General features: G+C 38.6%; 1 protein-coding gene across 1 annotated transcript in view; it reads right to left on the reverse strand.

The window, feature by feature from the left end:
• The window catches only part of LOC117335538 (twitchin-like), a 187286-nt gene that overhangs the window by 163414 nt on the left and 3828 nt on the right, over positions 1–20044 (reverse strand).

Consider the following 20044-nt stretch of genomic DNA (forward strand, 5'->3'; position numbering starts at 1 on the left):
CCCCGGTGGGACACATGGGGATCAGCATGGGTGACATGGTGTACGATTTCAGGATAAACTCGCCGATATAATTAAACGATTGAATACAGACGGTAATAATGGAACGCCCATTAATAACAATAATAAAACATTGCTGAAGGTTGGTATAATGAGAAAGTAGATAGAAATACACAACAACAAACACCACACTCTTCCTGTATCTACAATGGTATAGTTGTAGCTGGCTGTAGTGAAAATCATGGTTATGATATTCGAAATAAGAATATGTCGATCGGTCTTTTACATCTGTATATCAGTTCCGTATTTTGAGTATGAAGACAAAACAGTCCGATAACAGAATTATCGTAAAATTCGTTTTTTGTGTAACTATCAATATTTTATTTTTACGTGGGAACACTGGTGTACTACTACGGCTGGCCAAACTTGGCAATATACAACTATCTTACATTTGCTTTCAAATATATCGTTTACATTCATAATGGATTTATACATTCTGTTATCAAATTACGGATAACAAATTAAAGTAATCGAGATTCAGATACCCAATACATGTATCTGACTTTGATTTAATAGAAATAACTGGTTTCCGTGACGTATGCTAACGTCATGTCAGTCCTTTTCATGTTGATCATAATTTATATATTACAAACATTTTAATACGGTTTTCACGAGCTCGGCGAATGGACATGTTTCGAGATTCCTTGAAACACTATAGCTTCCAGAATAAGTTTGGATCCGTTTAACTCGTGTGATTTGCTGCAGCAGAGACCGGCGTCCGGGTGTGAATTGCCTTGGAGGTCTGCTAACGAAGAAACCTCCTGTGAGTCTATCAAAGTACTTGTAAACTAAGCTTGTTGGCTCAAAACACACACAAATTTAATACGATTTTATCATTGAAGATATACTTTCAGTATACACATTCCAATGGAGGAAGGGGGTGCGTTTTTAATGCATATGCAACTGCTTTATGAACGAAAATACCGTTGATGAATGTACATAATTAAATAAAGATACATTTTGAATGCAGATTGTCTTGTGTTTGCATTCTAATATGTTATAAATGATAAATTGGCAAGTAATAAGTGACCATGATGCTGTCGTATGGAAAAGCAAGATATAGTACAGTGAACCCATATCTTTTAGTATGATTTTTGTGGTTTTCGGAAGGGGTATTGCGCTTGATTTTGATTCCACTAAGGAAGACCATATTGCAGGTGCGCAAATTAATTATTTTGCTATCAGTTAAAATTTGATAATGAACTAGAATTATGAGTATGTTAACATAAGAAAGTTAACAGTATACTGTAACGATTGGCATGACATGCATGCAGGCAATTATTTTAGTGCATGCGCGCGCACCATCGCGCACCATGCTTAATGTCGAATAAAATCCATACTTGTATCATTGTATTAGGTATTCTTTACAGTATTTTGTTAACACGTGTTGGTTTAGGGGGGATGAGGGGGGGGGGGGGGGGGGGGGGGGGGGCTGTCAGATCAATCATCACAAACCATCGAGTAGTTTGTCGATACTTCACGTTTCCACGTGTACAGCACTTCAACTATTAAACATCAGGCTTACATCATACCGAGAAACGCAGCAGATCAAAGTATGCCGGGCCAGTATTAGTATCTGACATGTTTCACCAATTACTATACTTATATATCTCCGCAAAAACAATCCACAGGGCAATCAATTCGTTATTTTGAGTCTCTCACAAGATCATAAAAGGCATAACAGTCCTGTGCATTCTAAATCAATTAGTGCGTAGCAATTAGGAATGATATACAAGACAGTTGGACCAGTGGAAGACGTAATTCCGATGGATAATGTTGCAACAACCATGCTCCGGTAATTAGTTATTCTCCGCAAAACAACAGATCGCTTTTTCACGGCAATTTGTAGATTATCTTTGAAACTATCTATCAAAGACGACAGACCAAGTCTGCAGTGTACCAATCGTGTACGCACGCGCATGAACAGATGCAATGTCTTTACAGCGAAAAAACATTTCTGTCGTTGTTAGATAATCCGTACCTTCAGAACCAGCACCTTGTAACCACTACCAATGGATGCTCCCGACACGTGCTGGTTGTAATCAATTACACGCGGGAATGCGCTCGTCTTTCTAAGTGCTGTTGTTCTTTGAAGATAGGGCACCAAACGGAGTCTGTGGAGAACCGATTATCTGACTTCGTGGACAAACTTCATAGTTCTTAGGTGACCATTATGGCGATCTCGTGGGTATATAAAAAGACCTATTTATATAATATGTTTGCTACATTGTAAGACAACTAGGTCCGTTCTGTAAAAGATAGGGATGGCGCTGTGAACCTTCCTGATCATTCGGGATAACTTATCCGACATTACATTAGAGTTATCAATGGGACTCCCAGTTAGAATGAAATATCATAAATATATTCAAAGTTTATCAAAATATTTCAACACGTGCGCAATGTCATCCCGCACATTAAGAGATATGAAAAGTCGTATACAATACAATCTAGCTATTCAGTGCTGATAGCTGCCCCAGTTTACTCATTCATGACGTCTTTAGCAAAGTTAAAAAGTATCATGTTTCGAAACATTTAATTTATTGATTAATTATTCCAGCTGGTGTGTTCGCCCTTTAAGTACAAGCTTCGAGTAGATTATGATTTATAGATAATTTATCAGGGAAACAATCGATAAACCAACGACCATTTTACGATTGCCGCATGACTTTTTGAATTCTTAAGAGGCCGCGATTAAATATTCTCTGGTACCATATATAGGGGGATATCCTAAACACATTATGGTAAATCCTGCTTGGTGCAAAATCTGGCACTGAAGACGATTAACACATTCGGATGACTATGATCTCTCGCCATTCGGATGTCTCTCTCCCCTTTAGTTTCGGTGCCTTGTTCGTCCCTCCGTCTTCCTGTACTGACTACAAACCATGACTCAACGGGTGGTATATCGTGATTGTACCAGTATTTATAATGTATCAATACACAACACATTATGTAACAGGACGATATTAAATGGGTAATCACGATGACTACCTCACATCCCTCTTACTCGGTTAATCAAAATGCACGACTACCTCATCACGCAAAAAATCCGAGATACCAGATAAAATATATGCAATTACTTCGAGGCGTAAGTCTAGCAGATATGTGTTTATATGACGCAGATGCACGTGTAAATGTACATGCACGTGTAAATTTACCCCCTGATCCATGTACAGTTGTCAACCGTATGTATGTACGAGCGCTATTCGTCATACCATAGACTAGACGGCAACGACTTACATTCCCTATCTATTGTTGTCGACAGGGGCAACTCCTAGTATGTAATGCTCGTGAATTTTACTCCTTCCGTACATCGATACACTTCATTGTCATGCTTACATACACGCTTCGAATAAAACGCAATGTAAGTTGGGTGTGTATGTACGCGAACCACCGACACCTCCTCCAGGAAGCACCTTAACATATCTTTACCATCTGACTGTCGAGACAACGGATACTTTGGGAAACTCGAGTGTTACCGGGAATGGGCAGAGATAAACTCCAAGGAGTTCCAGATGCCTTGCAAATAAAGTGAATAGCCCTCGAGAGATACCACTGATTTCCAACGCTAACTCATACAGCTATCGAACTGTAATTTTACAGGACATTAGTCTGCTGTTAACTGAATGAAGTACCAGGTGGTATTTAAAACCGACGGAAACTTGATCCATTTAGACAACATGTTTCTGACGGCCTTGGGATTTACGTTGCGTACATGTTTGTGTACGGGTTACCTCATAATTTACAATAACATCCCAGCTTCCGACAGTATAATGTTTACAAATGTCTTCTTCTGTAAACAATTTCTACACTCTCGATACTATTTACATCTCCGAACTGTTATTCTGACATAAACAATTGTTTATTGTGCATTACATATGATGAAAACATGGTCATCTTTGATAAACAAAGCTGCAGTTTTTAACGAAACAAACAAGTACATAAAACATCATATAGATGTGGTCCGATCGGGTATGGGTAACAGGTATGGAGTCACCTGCCCGACCACGTTGGTTTTTCTCCGCGTCCTCAGGTTTTCTCCCACAGAAACTCAAAGACCCATTCGTGCGCTTCCATCCGGGCCAACATGAATGATTATTATTATTATTAGGAGGAAAAGCTGGTATAACTTGTTCCGCAATTTTGGTAAAAAAAAAAAGAGATAAAGTTTATATTTATTTTTATATCCTGAGATGAACCTAACTTTTATTAAATACCCTATCATCCACCCCCGCCTCCACCCCTTTATAGTCAGCTTCCTTCTGGTCCCTCACGCCCCAGCCAGTACTACATGTAGCTTGGCCGAGGTCAACCTGTGGTCAAACTGTTCCTTCTGGAGACTCACTGTTCCTATTGGTCAACCCTTCTGTTAATTCTTGGGTTTCTCGGTTTACGGGATTCGGACCGAAACACGATTTCCGATGTTTAACGTAAATGGTGCTACTGAAGCAAGGGAGATAATTATTAAAGTACTGCTGCACAGGTGTTCGCATGTACACAGCAGAAAAGTGCTGGCAAAGTAAAGTGGCTCTTTGACAAAAACATCAAAGCATTGTAACGTGAAAGCATCATAGAAAAAGCGACTAGACCACGACAGATCTGATTCCAAGGTCGCAGCTCTCGTAACAGTTCTCGTAGAAAGAGGCAAAGAAAGCGTGGAACACTAGCTATAGACTGGCTACCAGCCTCGAGTTATTTGTTATCAAAGAGACCAAAATTATATATATATTTTTTATTTTGATATCCTAGAGAGCCTGGACAGTCTATTTATCAAACCTTGGGTACATTTTCGGTCGGTGATACCGGGAGTTGTAGCCATGTAGACATTTCATTACTGGGACAATCACTTACATCCGGGAACTTCCGAGTGGAGGTTGATTAATATGTGCTTCCTTAAATGAGATATTTGAAAAAAAAGAAGCGATAAATAGTTCTTTTTATGGTAGATATATGTAGGTAATATAGAATAGTTTTAGTTTGAACATATTTTATTGGCATGTAAAATGACAAATGGTCATTCCTACACTACCGTTGTATTATAACTGGAAACGGGTACTAAAACGTATCAAGAAATAAAATGTGTTGAGTCAGAAAGTGTGTCCTACTTATAGACGACTTCTCCCGTAATGCATATATATTTCATAACAATAGTCACTTGAAAAATACAAATTATTCTTAAACATTATATCAAGTATGTTAAAGATAACATATTCATAATTCATTATTCATATATACATAGATACAGGAAAGAGAGATAGGGGCGGGGGCGGAACAGATAGGAATTTTTTCTGATGATATAAGATGACAAACTTTGAGATGGGTGGACAAGAAGATTGGGAGGCTATACATATAATAGTTTTTCTAGGCCAAGTTTAATCAACGTAACGTCAGCAAACTCATTTAACTTCATTTTTTTCAGAGGAGTACAGAATTTAAGGGGTGTTTTCTTACTATGATTTCCCACGTAACTCTAACTTAAGGAATTCCTTAATTTAAGGAACATCAATGAAATCAGGATCTGACTGAGCCTGGAACATCGTAAATCAAAATCACGGAGAAACAAAAAAACTCGAGTCACCTTATTAACCGACATGCATGATCAAAAGGAGTCTGATTCTTCACAACGCTTTGATCATACATGCGTTTGTAAGCTACTATTCCTCTTGTGAGGCTGTAATGGGAATTCGGTAATAAATTGGAGGGAGTCTGTTTCTCAATCAAACTGATTGTTATTTTCAGAACAAACAATAGACAGGAAAGACTTAATACACGTACATAGCTGTAATTTTATTGTCGATAAACAATGAATTAAATAGAAGTTTGTCTACATCAATCGTAAATGATGATCAATCACTGCTGTCATCTTGTAAGAATTTCACCGAACTTTAAGAACCAGAAAAAAATATCTACATGTAGGTCTATCCCTTAATACTATGCATCGTACTCTTGGTTATATTTAATATGATTTAGAAAGCAAATAAAATACATTTGCCATACTCGAATATGACTTTCTACCTTTTGATTCCGGTGTTGACAGTCTGAATTTCCCATTCTTAACATTGTGTTAAATTAAAACATAACTGACGTTTTCCCTCCACGAAACATAACATATGACCTCACGCTGCTTTTTCCCGCGGTAAAAAGCGTCCGTTGCTAATACCCCCATCACACTAGGTCACGTTCCCACTACGTCCAACCACGTCCTGGAAAAAATTGAAGAACGCAATGCGAACGCAGAAAGAACTTGTACAACGTAGTAAAGACTCAATAGAGACCGATAAGGACGTGTTATGGTCTTCATGGACCTGGAGGACGTGAACAAACTTTGAGCATGTTAAAAAAAAGCGTAGCGAGGACGTGGTCCAATCGGGACGTAGTAAGAACGTAACAGGGACGCAGTACCAGCGGTATTGACGTGGTAATGACGTAACCAAAACCCAATGAGAACTTCATTGACGCAGTGGAAGCGTAGCGCTGATGGAAAGGATTGTATTACGTTCTCATTGCGTTGTCAGTGCGTTCTTGCTACGTCAATGTAGTTCTTATTGCGACCTCTCTACGCTTGTACAATGACCAAGGTACGCCAATACCACGTTGTTGATGACCACGTTAGGTTTCCAGTACGTTCTTACGGTGCTCATTAAGTTTACGACACGTCTGTCACAGGTTACCACCACGTCAAAACCACGTCCAGAGGATCGGCTGTATAAATACTCATTTCAAGTTTAATTCATTATCACTTTCGTTCAAACTACAAAAGAAGATGGTTACAAGTTATCAAGAACTTCTCTGCCCTGCCTGTACCAGTCGAAAAATTCGGTTCTTCGTCATAATCGTTGGTTGCTTCGGATGCAACAACGCTGGCAACTGGTGGTGGATTTTTTAGAATTTTACCTCTGCCTCTCCCACCACGGCCTGTCTTGGACTGTCCGGATTTTCTCGGCGGCATATTGTGAATATTGCAGGGGAATGGAAAAAAGAAACAAGTCAAGTTGTATTTATAGGGAACGGGCAAACGCAGAGAGAACGTAGTAATTACGTAATGCACGCGTAGAAAGATCTTTTTGGACGTAGTAAGAGCGTATTAAGAACACACAGAGCGTGGTGCACGCGCGAACATGCGCGAGATAAGGTCTTAGTGGAAACGTGTAGGACGTAGTAAGAACCCAGCAAGGACGTAATGAGGGCGTAATATGAACGTGACAACTGCAAAATTCTCCATTTTTGCCACGACCCCGCTGCGTTTCTCGAAATTTTAAGGACGCAGTGCGGTCTTCGTGGTCTTTGTCTTAGTGTGATGGGGGCATAAGCAGATAGTATATCCGGTATCTCGAAGTCACGGAAAACCAAACAACTATACCCACGGATTTATATAAGTCTGTGCTAATAATAGATCAGAGGCAACGTTACATGTAGCTATCCAATAATTTTCCTCTAATCCAATATATAATTGTACAAAGAACTGTAAGCGTTAACCATACACGTGATGTAGTTTCATTTCCCCCCTCAATTTAATTCTATTATTACTTTTAGCCTTACGGCCAATCAGTCAATAGGACAAGTACATGAAACATAGATTTACAAATTACGGCATAGGGACGTGAGCTGCTCACGGGAAAATCATTTCAGTCGCAAATCTGGATGTACGTATCCACATAGGTAGGCCGGTGAGGGGGTACAGATTACACAGCGTCCTATGTGGCCCGTCCTCAGACGAGGTATTTATTAACCAACTCGTGCAATAACCAGCGGGAAACGACACCCCCTCCCATCTCATCTTCATTGGTAACACGCGCGCTGCCCTCTCCCACTAACTCGGCAGTAAGCGCACATCAAAGATATACATGAAGACATTTCATGCTAGAGAACTATACCCTAAGTGCAGTTTGCATGTTATCTGTTTTCACGATTTGTTTTTTTACTGACCCCAGGGATCTAGGATATTCAATATATCATTAAGGATCAACAGACCAATAATTCTGACAACGTCAGTCAGTGGTCATTTTACCTTATTTGATTTCTCTAACGTGTACTAAAGACATTTGCAGTTAGACACTTTCATTCTGAAAAGGGTGGGAAATGCATAACCCCTTTACCTCAAATCTCCAAAAAGATAATAAAGAGTATACAAGTCTTGGAATTGTACAATATTATATCGGAAATACGACAGAGAGTGAAAAAATGACAAATAGACAAAACATGCTATTATATTATATAATATGTTATTGATTGTATTCACGCAATCTGTGTATCCACCCATCCAATAGATTACTACCTAAGTCGGGCAATGTTGTGTGCCGCAATGTTGATGTGAGGGGCATGTTCAATATTAAGGTAAATTGAAAACCAGAATGTAATATGTCTGTTTTCATCATATTATTAGCTCTTTACTCGACTTACACACTCCGACAATATAAACGCACACATGCGCCAACACCAGCATATAACCCCCACGTCTTGCATGTTTGCCAGGTAAAAGCATCGGCCTGACTTCCGGATGTAACTCGATAGATCTCGAAATACCAAACCGAACATGGTTGCTGTACACAAGAACCGTGGCACGATCAGGCGACCTTGAGATGATTCGTGAGACCTCGTTCGTCTCAAGATATTAACTTGTTAACGACAATTCAACATGGTTGTCATTGGAACAAGGGGTGATGTGCATACAGAGCACGCGCGGGTTCGAGTACACATCCGATAGTTCATCACGTACGTTGTTTTAAAGGGGGCAACAAAAGTCACTTTATCAATAGTTAAGACTCAAGAGTAAAACGTTAACATGACATTGTATTTCGATATGATAGTGTGTTTCTGTTAAAACAAATATCGTTTTTTTTTCACAAAACACACACAGTCTAATGAAGTACAATGTTCTGGTGCAGAAAACGTTAAAGTGGCCACTTGAAACGAAACACGCCTTTCGGCTATGACTACAAGTGTAAGGATACCGGTACTAGTTAAGATATATGTCAACATGATCTGATGTTCCTATTCAAACATTGATCTACACTCACAGTACCATACCATAACATACCAAACTGTGATCTATATTCACAGTACCATACCATACCAAACTGTGATCTATACTCACAGTACCATAACATACCAAACTGTGATCTATACTCACAGTACCATAACATACCAAACTGTGATCTATACTTACAGTACCATACCATAACATACCAAACTGTGATCTATACTCACAGTACCATAACATACCAAACTGTGATCTATACTTACAGTACCATACCATAACATACCAAACTGTGATCTATACTCACATTACCATACCATAACATACCAAACTGTGATCTATACTCACAGTACCATACCATAACATACCAAACTGTGATCTATACTCACATTACCATACCATAACATACCAAACTGTGATCTATACTCACAGTACCATACCATAACATACCAAACTGTGATCTATACTCACAGTACCATACCATACCAAACATTGATCTATACTCACAGTACCATACCATAACATACCAAACTGTGATCTATACTCACAGTACCATACCATACCAAACTGTGATCTATACTCACAGTACCATACCATAACATACCAAACTGTGATCTATACTCACAGTACAAATACCATACCAACACTGTTGATCTATACTCACAAGTAACCATAGCCATACCACAATCAAACAAACTGTGATCTATACTCACAGTAACATACCATACCAAACTGTGATTCTATACTCACAGTCATACCATACCATACCAAACTGTGATCTATACTCACAGTACCATAACATACCAAACTGTGATCTATACTCACAGTACCATAACATACCAAACTGTGATCTATACTCACAGTACCATAACATACCAAACTGTGATCTATACTCACAGTACCATAACATACCAAACTGTGATCTATACTCACAGTACCATACCATACCAAACTGTGATCTATACTCACAGTACCATAACATACCAACTGTGATCTATACTCACAGTACCATAACATACCAAACTGTGATCTATACTCACAGTACCATAACATACCAAACTGTGATCTATACTCACAGTACCATAACATACCAAACTGTGATCTATACTCACAGTACCATACCATACCAAACTGTGATCTATACTCACAGTACCATACCATAACATACCAAACTGTGATCTATACTCACAGTACCATACCATAACATACCAAACTGTGATCTATACTCACAGTACCATACCATAACATACCAAACTGTGATCTATACTCACAGTACCATACCATAACATACCAAACTGTGATCTATACTCACAGTACCATACCATAACATACCAAACTGTGATCTATACTCACAGTACCATACCATAACATACCAAACTGTGATCTATACTCACAGTACCATACCATAACATACCAAACTGTGATCTATACTCACAGTACCATACCATAACATACCAAACTGTGATCTATACTCACAGTACCATACCATAACATACCAAACTGTGATCTATACTCACAGTACCATACCATAACATACCAAACTGTGATCTATACTCACAGTACCATACCATAACATACCAAACTGTGATCTATACTCACAGTACTATACCATAACATACCAAACTGTGATCTATACTCACAGTACCATACCATAACATACCAAACTGTGATCTATACTCACAGTACATACCATAACATACCAAACTGTGATCTATACTCACAGTACCATACCATAACATACCAAACTGTGATCTATACTCACAGTACCATACCATAACATACCAACTGTGATCTATACTCACAGTACCATACCATAACATACCAAACTGTGATCTATACTCACAGTACCATACCATAACATACCAAACTGTGATCTATACTCACAGTACCATACCATAACATACCAAACTGTGATCTATACTCACAGTACCATACCATAACATACCAAACTGTGATCTATACTCACAGTACCATACCATACCATACCAAACTGTGATCTATACTCACAGTACCATACCATAACATACCAAACTGTGATCTATACTCACAGTACCATACCATAACATACCAAACTGTGATCTATACTCACAGTACCATACCATAACATACCAAACTGTGATCTATACTCACAGTACCATACCATAACATACCAAACTGTGATCTATACTCACAGTACCATACCATAACATACCAAACTGTGATCTATACTCACAGTACCATACCATAACATACCAAACTGTGATCTATACTCACAGTACCATACCATAACATACCAAACTGTGATCTATACTCACAGTACCATACCATAACATACCAAACTGTGATCTATACTCACAGTACCATACCATAACATACCAAACTGTGATCTATACTCACAGTACCATACCATACCAAACTGTGATCTATACTCACAGTACCATACCATAACATACCAAACTGTGATCTATACTCACAGTACCATAACATACCAAACTGTGATCTATACTCACAGTACCATACCATAACATACCAAACTGTGATCTATACTCACAGTACCATACCATAACATACCAAACTGTGATCTATACTCACAGTACCATACCATAACATACCAAACTGTGATCTATACTCACAGTACCATAACATACCAAACTGTGATCTATACTCACAGTACCATACCATACCATACCAAACTGTGATCTATACTCACAGTACCATACCATAACATACCAAACTGTGATCTATACTCACAGTACTATACCATAACATACCAAACTGTGATCTATACTCACAGTACCATACCATAACATACCAAACTGTGATCTATACTCACAGTACTATACCATAACATACCAAACTGTGATCTATACTCACAGTACCATACCATACCAAACTGTGATCTATACTCACAGTACTATACCATAACATACCAAACTGTGATCTATACTCACATTACCACACCATAACATACCAAACTGTGATCTATACTCACAGTACCATACCATACCAAACTGTGATCTATACTCACAGTACTATACCATAACATACCAAACTGTGATCTATACTCACAGTACTATACCATACCATACCAAACTGTGATCTATACTCACAGTACTATACCATAACATACCAAACTGTGATCTATACTCACAGTACCATAACATACCAAACTGTGATCTATACTCACAGTACCATACCATACCAAACTGTGATCTATACTCACAGTACCATACCATACCAAACTGTGATCTATACTCACATTACCATACCATACCAAACTGTGATCTATACTCACAGTACTATACCATAACATACCAAACTGTGATCTATACTCACAGTACCATACCATAACATACCAAACTGTGATCTATACTCACATTACCGTACCATAACATACCAAACTGTGATCTATACTCACAGTACCATACCATAACATACCAAACTGTGATCTATACTCACATTACCATAACATACCAAACTGTGATCTATACTTACAGTACCATAACATAACATACCAAACTGTGATCTATACTCACAGTACCATACCATACCAAACTGTGATCTATACTCACAGTACTATACCATACCATACCAAACTGTGATCTATACTCACAGTACTATACCATAACATACCAAACTGTGATCTATACTCACATTACCGTACCATAACATACCAAACTGTGATCTATACTCACAGTACCATACCATACCATACCAAACTGTGATCTATACTCACATTACCATAACATACCAAACTGTGATCTATACTCACAGTACCATAACATAACATACCAAACTGTGATCTATACTCACAGTACCATACCATACCAAACTGTGATCTATACTCACAGTACTATACCATACCATACCAAACTGTGATCTATACTCACAGTACTATACCATAACATACCAAACTGTGATCTATACTCACATTACCATACCATAACATACCAAACTGTGATCTATACTCACAGTACCATAACATACCAAACTGTGATCTATACTCACAGTACCATAACATACCAAACTGTGATCTATACTCACAGTACCATACCATACCAAACTGTGATCTATACTCACAGTACCATACCATAACATACCAAACTGTGATCTATACTCACAGTACTATACCATAACATACCAAACTGTGATCTATACTCACAGTACCATACCATACCAAACTGTGATCTATACTCACAGTACCATACCATAACATACCAAACTGTGATCTATACTCACAGTACCATACCATAACATACCAAACTGTGATCTATACTCACAGTACCATACATACATACCAAACTGTGATCTATACTCACAGTACCATACCATACCATACCAAACTGTGATCTATACTCACAGTACCATACCATAACATACCAAACTGTGATCTATACTCACAGTACTATACCATAACATACCAAACTGTGATCTATACTCACAGTACCATACCATAACATACCAAACTGTGATCTATACTCACAGTACTATACCATAACATACCAAACTGTGATCTATACTCACAGTACCATACCATAACATACCAAACTGTGATCTATACTCACAGTACCATACCATACCAAACTGTGATCTATACTCACAGTACTATACCATAACATACCAAACTGTGATCTATACTCACAGTACTATACCATAACATACCAAACTGTGATCTATACTCACAGTACCATACCATAACATACCAAACTGTGATCTATACTCACAGTACCATAACATACCAAACTGTGATCTATACTCACAGTACCATACCATAACATACCAAACTGTGATCTATACTCACAGTACCATAACATACCAAACTGTGATCTATACTCACAGTACCATACCATAACATACCAAACTGTGATCTATACTCACAGTACTATACCATAACATACCAAACTGTGATCTATACTCACAGTACTATACCATAACATACCAAACTGTGATCTATACTCACAGTACTATACCATAACATACCAAACTGTGATCTATACTCACAGTATCATACCATAACATACCAAACTGTGATCTATACTCACAGTACCATAACATACCAAACTGTGATCTATACTCACATTACCATACCATAACATACCAAACTGTGATCTATACTCACAGTACCATAACATACCAAACTGTGATCTATACTCACAGTACCATAACATACCAAACTGTGATCTATACTCACAGTACTATACCATAACATACCAAACTGTGATCTATACTCACATTACCATACCATAACATACCAAACTGTGATCTATACTCACAGTACCATACCATAACATACCAAACTGTGATCTATACTCACAGTACCATACCATAACATACCAAACTGTGATCTATACTCACAGTACCATACCATAACATACCAAACTGTGATCTATACTCACAGTACCATACCATAACATACCAAACTGTGATCTATACTTACAGTACCATACCATAACACTACCTGACAAGTGGAGTGTGACATTTAACGATACTATAACGTTTCCTATAGGAAGGCATTGTACGCGCGTGCATACACGTCAGAAAGCATTCAGCACAAACTGTCAAGTCAGCAAATCTAGCATCAATATTTACTTGGACTACATCGGGTGCTGATAAGCTGGGACGTGTAAGTGATGGCTTAACAAGACCTAGTTAACAATTCCCCCTGCATGTGGCAGGACTCCATGCCAGAAAACCTACGTCATACGTCATACGGCTGTTACTCTCTGTGATTACCTTCGCTTGACGTTCTCAAAAGATACCAGAAGTGTCCCTTTTGGTACCCCAGGCTCATTTACAGGTATACACACTTAGCTCAAGGAGGTGGGTCATTGAGAGATGAAGCGGTACGTTCAGAAGCAACAGGTGTCAATTAAGTCAACGAAAAGTAAACATTCAATTTGTTAACTAATCACTCAATACTGTTATTTCCAGTTCTGTAGCATGTCGATATATCGAGAGCTGATGATAGACAATGTAGTAGGAAACAATCTGTTATATAACATGACAGAACAGATTGGATTGACGGACGGGATTTTCTGCTCTTCATGTGACGAGAGGTAATGGCTGCAGAGCGCGTGATTGCGTCATCGCAAAAGGCGTCAGTGACAATCACATTGATGCATTGAAGATAAGCCAAATTATAAGTAATAAGTTTTTCTTGTACCAAACAGACACACATTAAAAATAATGAAATTCTCTGCGGCCTTTTAAATTTTCACTTTCTACGTAAGAAACCTCTGTATGTTTTAAGTGCACCATTTGTTTGGCACGCTGAACGTTTCAGCGGTTGTTTGTGAGCGCCCTCTGTCGGGCAGGTGTGTTAATTACCAGGCATATCGCAACAGTTGTACGGCGGTATGGCGATGGCAGACATGCACCATGAGCAGACGTAATCCTGCCGAGCTCTTCATGAAAGGAGGTTCAATTTTAGGCATAATATCTAAGGCTTACTATCTCCGTAGTGTGTAATCACCAAATCGGAGACGGTTCTTGGATCAAGATTTGTTGCTGCAACAGCTTTTGAGTTACATTTGATAGCTATCGGATTTTGCTTTGGGGGAATTATCAGATAGTTCTACAAAGTCTGATAAAACTACGCAACGAGATTGTTTGTTGCGGAGTATACACACATGGTTGTACCATATCGTTATAGGAAGACAGCCGGTTAGCTGTTCAATGTCAGACTAGATATAGCTTATATTGTGTGTCAACTATCGTTTTAAGCATCAATGTACTTCCCACTTCATAATATTTTACAGGTCAGCAGATGGAATCAACGTATAGAAACCGGAAGTATTTATGGGGATAACTATACCTTACCGCACACGTGATAGGGGAGACAATTATTTAAAAGATATTAAATGTAGAGAGAGGACAAGGTAATACGAACATGAACAGGGGGGAGAGGGGGGGGGGGGGGGGGGGTATTACAGGTAATACAGAAATGAAACGGGAGATAACTAATGTAACAGTCGTGAAAGGGGAGACAATTATTGAAATGTAAACATTAAATGTAGAGAGAGAACTACTGCAATACAGACGTGAAAATGGGGAGATAACTGCAGTATAACAGGAGGACATAGCTGAAAAAGAGATAACTAAGTGACACTGACGTACACGGGGGATAACTCTTGCTATAAAGACGTGGACAGAGATGCGAACTTGAACATTACTTGTAACTTTCAAATGAAATGCAGATGGGTAGGTGGAGGGCACGTTTAGAAAAAAACAAAAGCGAAATAGAGGACCTGAAACGAGAAACAGGCAATACTTACTCTGTACACGTTATGAATGCTATGTCAGCAAAACCAAAGGCGCAAATATTCCATTAGTTTCAATACAAAAAGTTCGCAAACATGACGGTTATTATTTATGTCTTAATCACATGACTTACTAACGAAGCAACGATCAGTGCCAGTATGTATACACAGAAGGTCGGTTAATTATCAACGATAATCATTACTGTCTGTATCTGGCTGGGTCATATCCACTCACCAACAATAACACACAACCCCCTCCTACTCTTACTGAGTTATATACAACACCCAACCCCCTTCTACCCAGACTGGGTCATAAACAACACACAACCGCCTCCTACCCTGGCTATGTCATAAACAACAGCCAACCGCCTCCCACCCTGGCTATGTCATAAACAACAGCCAACCGCCTCCCACCCTGGCTATGTCATAAACAACACACAACCGCCTCCTACCCTGGTTGTGTCATAAACAACACCCAACCGCCTCCTAACCTGGCTGTGTCATAAACAACACCCAACCGCCTCCTACCCAAGCTGGGTCATATCCACTCACCAACAATACCACACAACCCCTCCTACCCAGACTGGGTCATAAACAACACCCAACCGCCTCCTACCCTGGCTGTGTCACATAAACAACACCCAACCGCCTCCTACCCTGGCTGTTTTCCGCAATTGTTTAGTATATCAAAAAGCTCAATAAAATATAGCAATACTTTTACTTCCGTAAATAACTGTAGTTATATGAACATGAACAATATATTAACCTCGAATTCGTATTCTCGTGTTTATATAACAAACCAAATATCCACCTCATTCAAAGTCCGTAATATCGTCAGTAACGGTTACGATGGGTGCGGTGCGATATTTTCACCAGTCTTCGATGCACATAATGGGTAATATGTTGGTCTGCTTGGATGTTTGCAACTTGCTATACTCACAAAAAGATATTTTTACGTAAGAATAATAAGATAACTTCTTTTTGATAGCCAGCCAATATAAAAACAGTTGTTCTTCCCTGTAGTTCTAGAACTAATTGGAGAGATTTTCTATTTTTGTTTGCTGCTCGCCTGATAGCGTGTGTGGGCCGCTGTCCGGCGTTTTTCTGATCAAGTCAGTACTGGCTGTGCCACAAGCGTATTTGTAACGTATAAAACAGTAGACCATTGTTACTGGAAGGTAAGGTAATGTGGCGGGTTCTCAGGTATCTCGTACTATCCCTGTATCAAGACAAATTGCCATTTTGTGGGAAAGCAACTTCAAAAATCCCCGTAAGAATATTTTTATTCTTAAAACACATGTGAAAGATCAACAGTTCCCTTACGTCAACATTCGAGCAAGCAACTTGACAATTTTGCCTATACATTTTGAGGAATGCTTCCCTCTTTATGTTTGAACAATACCTTCCCAAAGTATTTATATATATATATATATATACCAGAATATAATGATATATATTCACATTTCTACCAATATCATCTCATGGGAATCAGAGATTAAAATACGTGATCTGAACATAAATGTAAACGATCTAAATAAAGAAAACACAATCACATTATCGACAGGAAAAAACGGGATAATTTTCCGTAAAATTATCGTGTGATCGAAACACCTTCTCTAAGAAAGATGGAATTTTTCAATAGATTTGACTACCTAAACAATATGACAAATCATTGCCCGATTGGTATGAAACCTGCCAAACGATATTTAAAGATATTTGGTGAACAAAAGCCGGAAGAGGATGCATGTATTGTTTCCGTAATGGCATAGCGAGAATGTGCATGACAATACTAAACAAAATCGTGTTAAGGTAATTGTGTAAAATTTAGCTACATATTTCATAAATTTACAACATACCCTACGATATAATATGTTATGTAATTGGCCATAACGTTAACCACGTATACATATGATGCAGGGTGACACCATGGCCGTTTTCGTTTTTGCGGTCCAAACGGTTGGACCAGTTGGACCGGTGTTGTTCGTTTATGAAATAAAGACGGACCTGGTGATTTTATATTGTTTTCATACGAGCCTTGACAAAGAATTCCAGTACCTGTATTAATATTTGCAGGTTCTTCAAGATATATGTTTGAAATATTACATTTAATGAACAAACAGGTCCTTAGAACATGTAGGGGATTCACTGACGTTTTAATATTTAACATGGCCCTTATTATCAAATTGATTCCTCGGCAAATATCAGCTGTTCCTATAACAGGTCCTTGCCTCTCTTACTGTTTTCTATACCACACAGTTTGTTGTATCGTATTATTAGAGATACTTATCCTTCTATGTGAATTAGTGCGAGGATCCATGCAACACGATCCCAACGTGGGATTAGACCCATTTAGTATTGTATGTTGGGGAGGGTGGAAGTGGGGGAAGGAGGAGGCACTCGAGTGTTTGGATCGACCGACCTTGACCGACTGTATCAATTTGGAGAGATCTCGATGCACCTGGCTGGGCGTGGTTCGATGCAATGCGCGTGCCGTCCTATTGCACATGTAGCCAGCCAATAAACACTTAATCTCAAAACGTCCATTAAACATAAACATTTCATCTCCAATACGTCATTGTATGCACCATAATGCTTCATAATTGTTAGGATAACAATTTAACACTGGGTAGATACTCTGGCAGAATTCCTATTATTAAGGTCTTAGGTACTTTAAAAGTGCTATTATTTCATCCAAAACTAATCACTAACACGAATGATATCTATCAGTCAGAAAATTCTTATCTATAACTCTAACATTCGTATACTATTTCTTCATTTGACATATATTTGTTTATATATACCTGGCAATAAACCTAAATCTGTCGGGAGCAATTATTAAGTTTCGGCATTAAAACCCGGTCGTTTCTGTACTCCCACCTAAACATCCCAGTGGGCAACATCCCCAGTACTCCCTTCTACTTTCCTTTACGTATACCATATTTTACATTTCCCTATGCCAAAGCCTCACGCACGGGAGGTAGAAGGGTTGGTGTCTGTTTACAGCAGTACTGTACTCTCTCATAGAACTTTTAAATTCAGATAAATCCTTGAAGTTATATCTTCATACATATACAATGGAGGCCACAGAAAGTATATAAACATTAAACCCCGAACAGATGTTAGTGACAATGTTATGTTACACGCGAGTAGCATTTGTATTTCGCTAGCAAATTATTTCTCGTGATATTTTTTGGCTGAAGAAGGCCACCAGATAGTGGTCGAAAGCTACCTGCGAGTAGAATCTATTTGTTGAGTGACATTGTTAAAAAAATCATTTAGCATTTATATGTTTATATTTTTCTTGGTTTCTTTTAATCTGGGAACAAAAATGGCATTAGTAGAATTACAAACAGCGAAAAATATCATGGAAGCAATTAATTAAGTTAAATGTGTCGGTGACCTTGACTTCAACTCCTAAACTCCTATTCGTTAGATGTTATGGTAATTTAAGTGTGCGACGTTTGAATAGGTTTCTCAGGGAATTGGTACAAAAGGACACCGACAAGAATGTCCTCACGAGAAAAATAGTGACGGTGATATATACCCTACAAGTCTGAAACTTCAATATCACTCAAAGAATGAAGCACTGACAATGGGCATTACGTACATATGTGAACATTTTCTATATCCCATCCGGAATTCAGTTACCATGGCATATTGGTTTTTCTTTTAGTTTGGTTTTCGTGACGTCCTCGCAACTCTCAGGTACGACGGTACCCATGGATGGCGGACGATAGCGCGGGACTCTCAGTGGCGTGTTTAACGGATATCG

The sequence above is a fragment of the Pecten maximus genome, chromosome 10 (genome assembly GCF_902652985.1).
Source record: "Pecten maximus chromosome 10, xPecMax1.1, whole genome shotgun sequence".
NCBI classification, from domain to species: domain Eukaryota; kingdom Metazoa; phylum Mollusca; class Bivalvia; order Pectinida; family Pectinidae; genus Pecten; species Pecten maximus.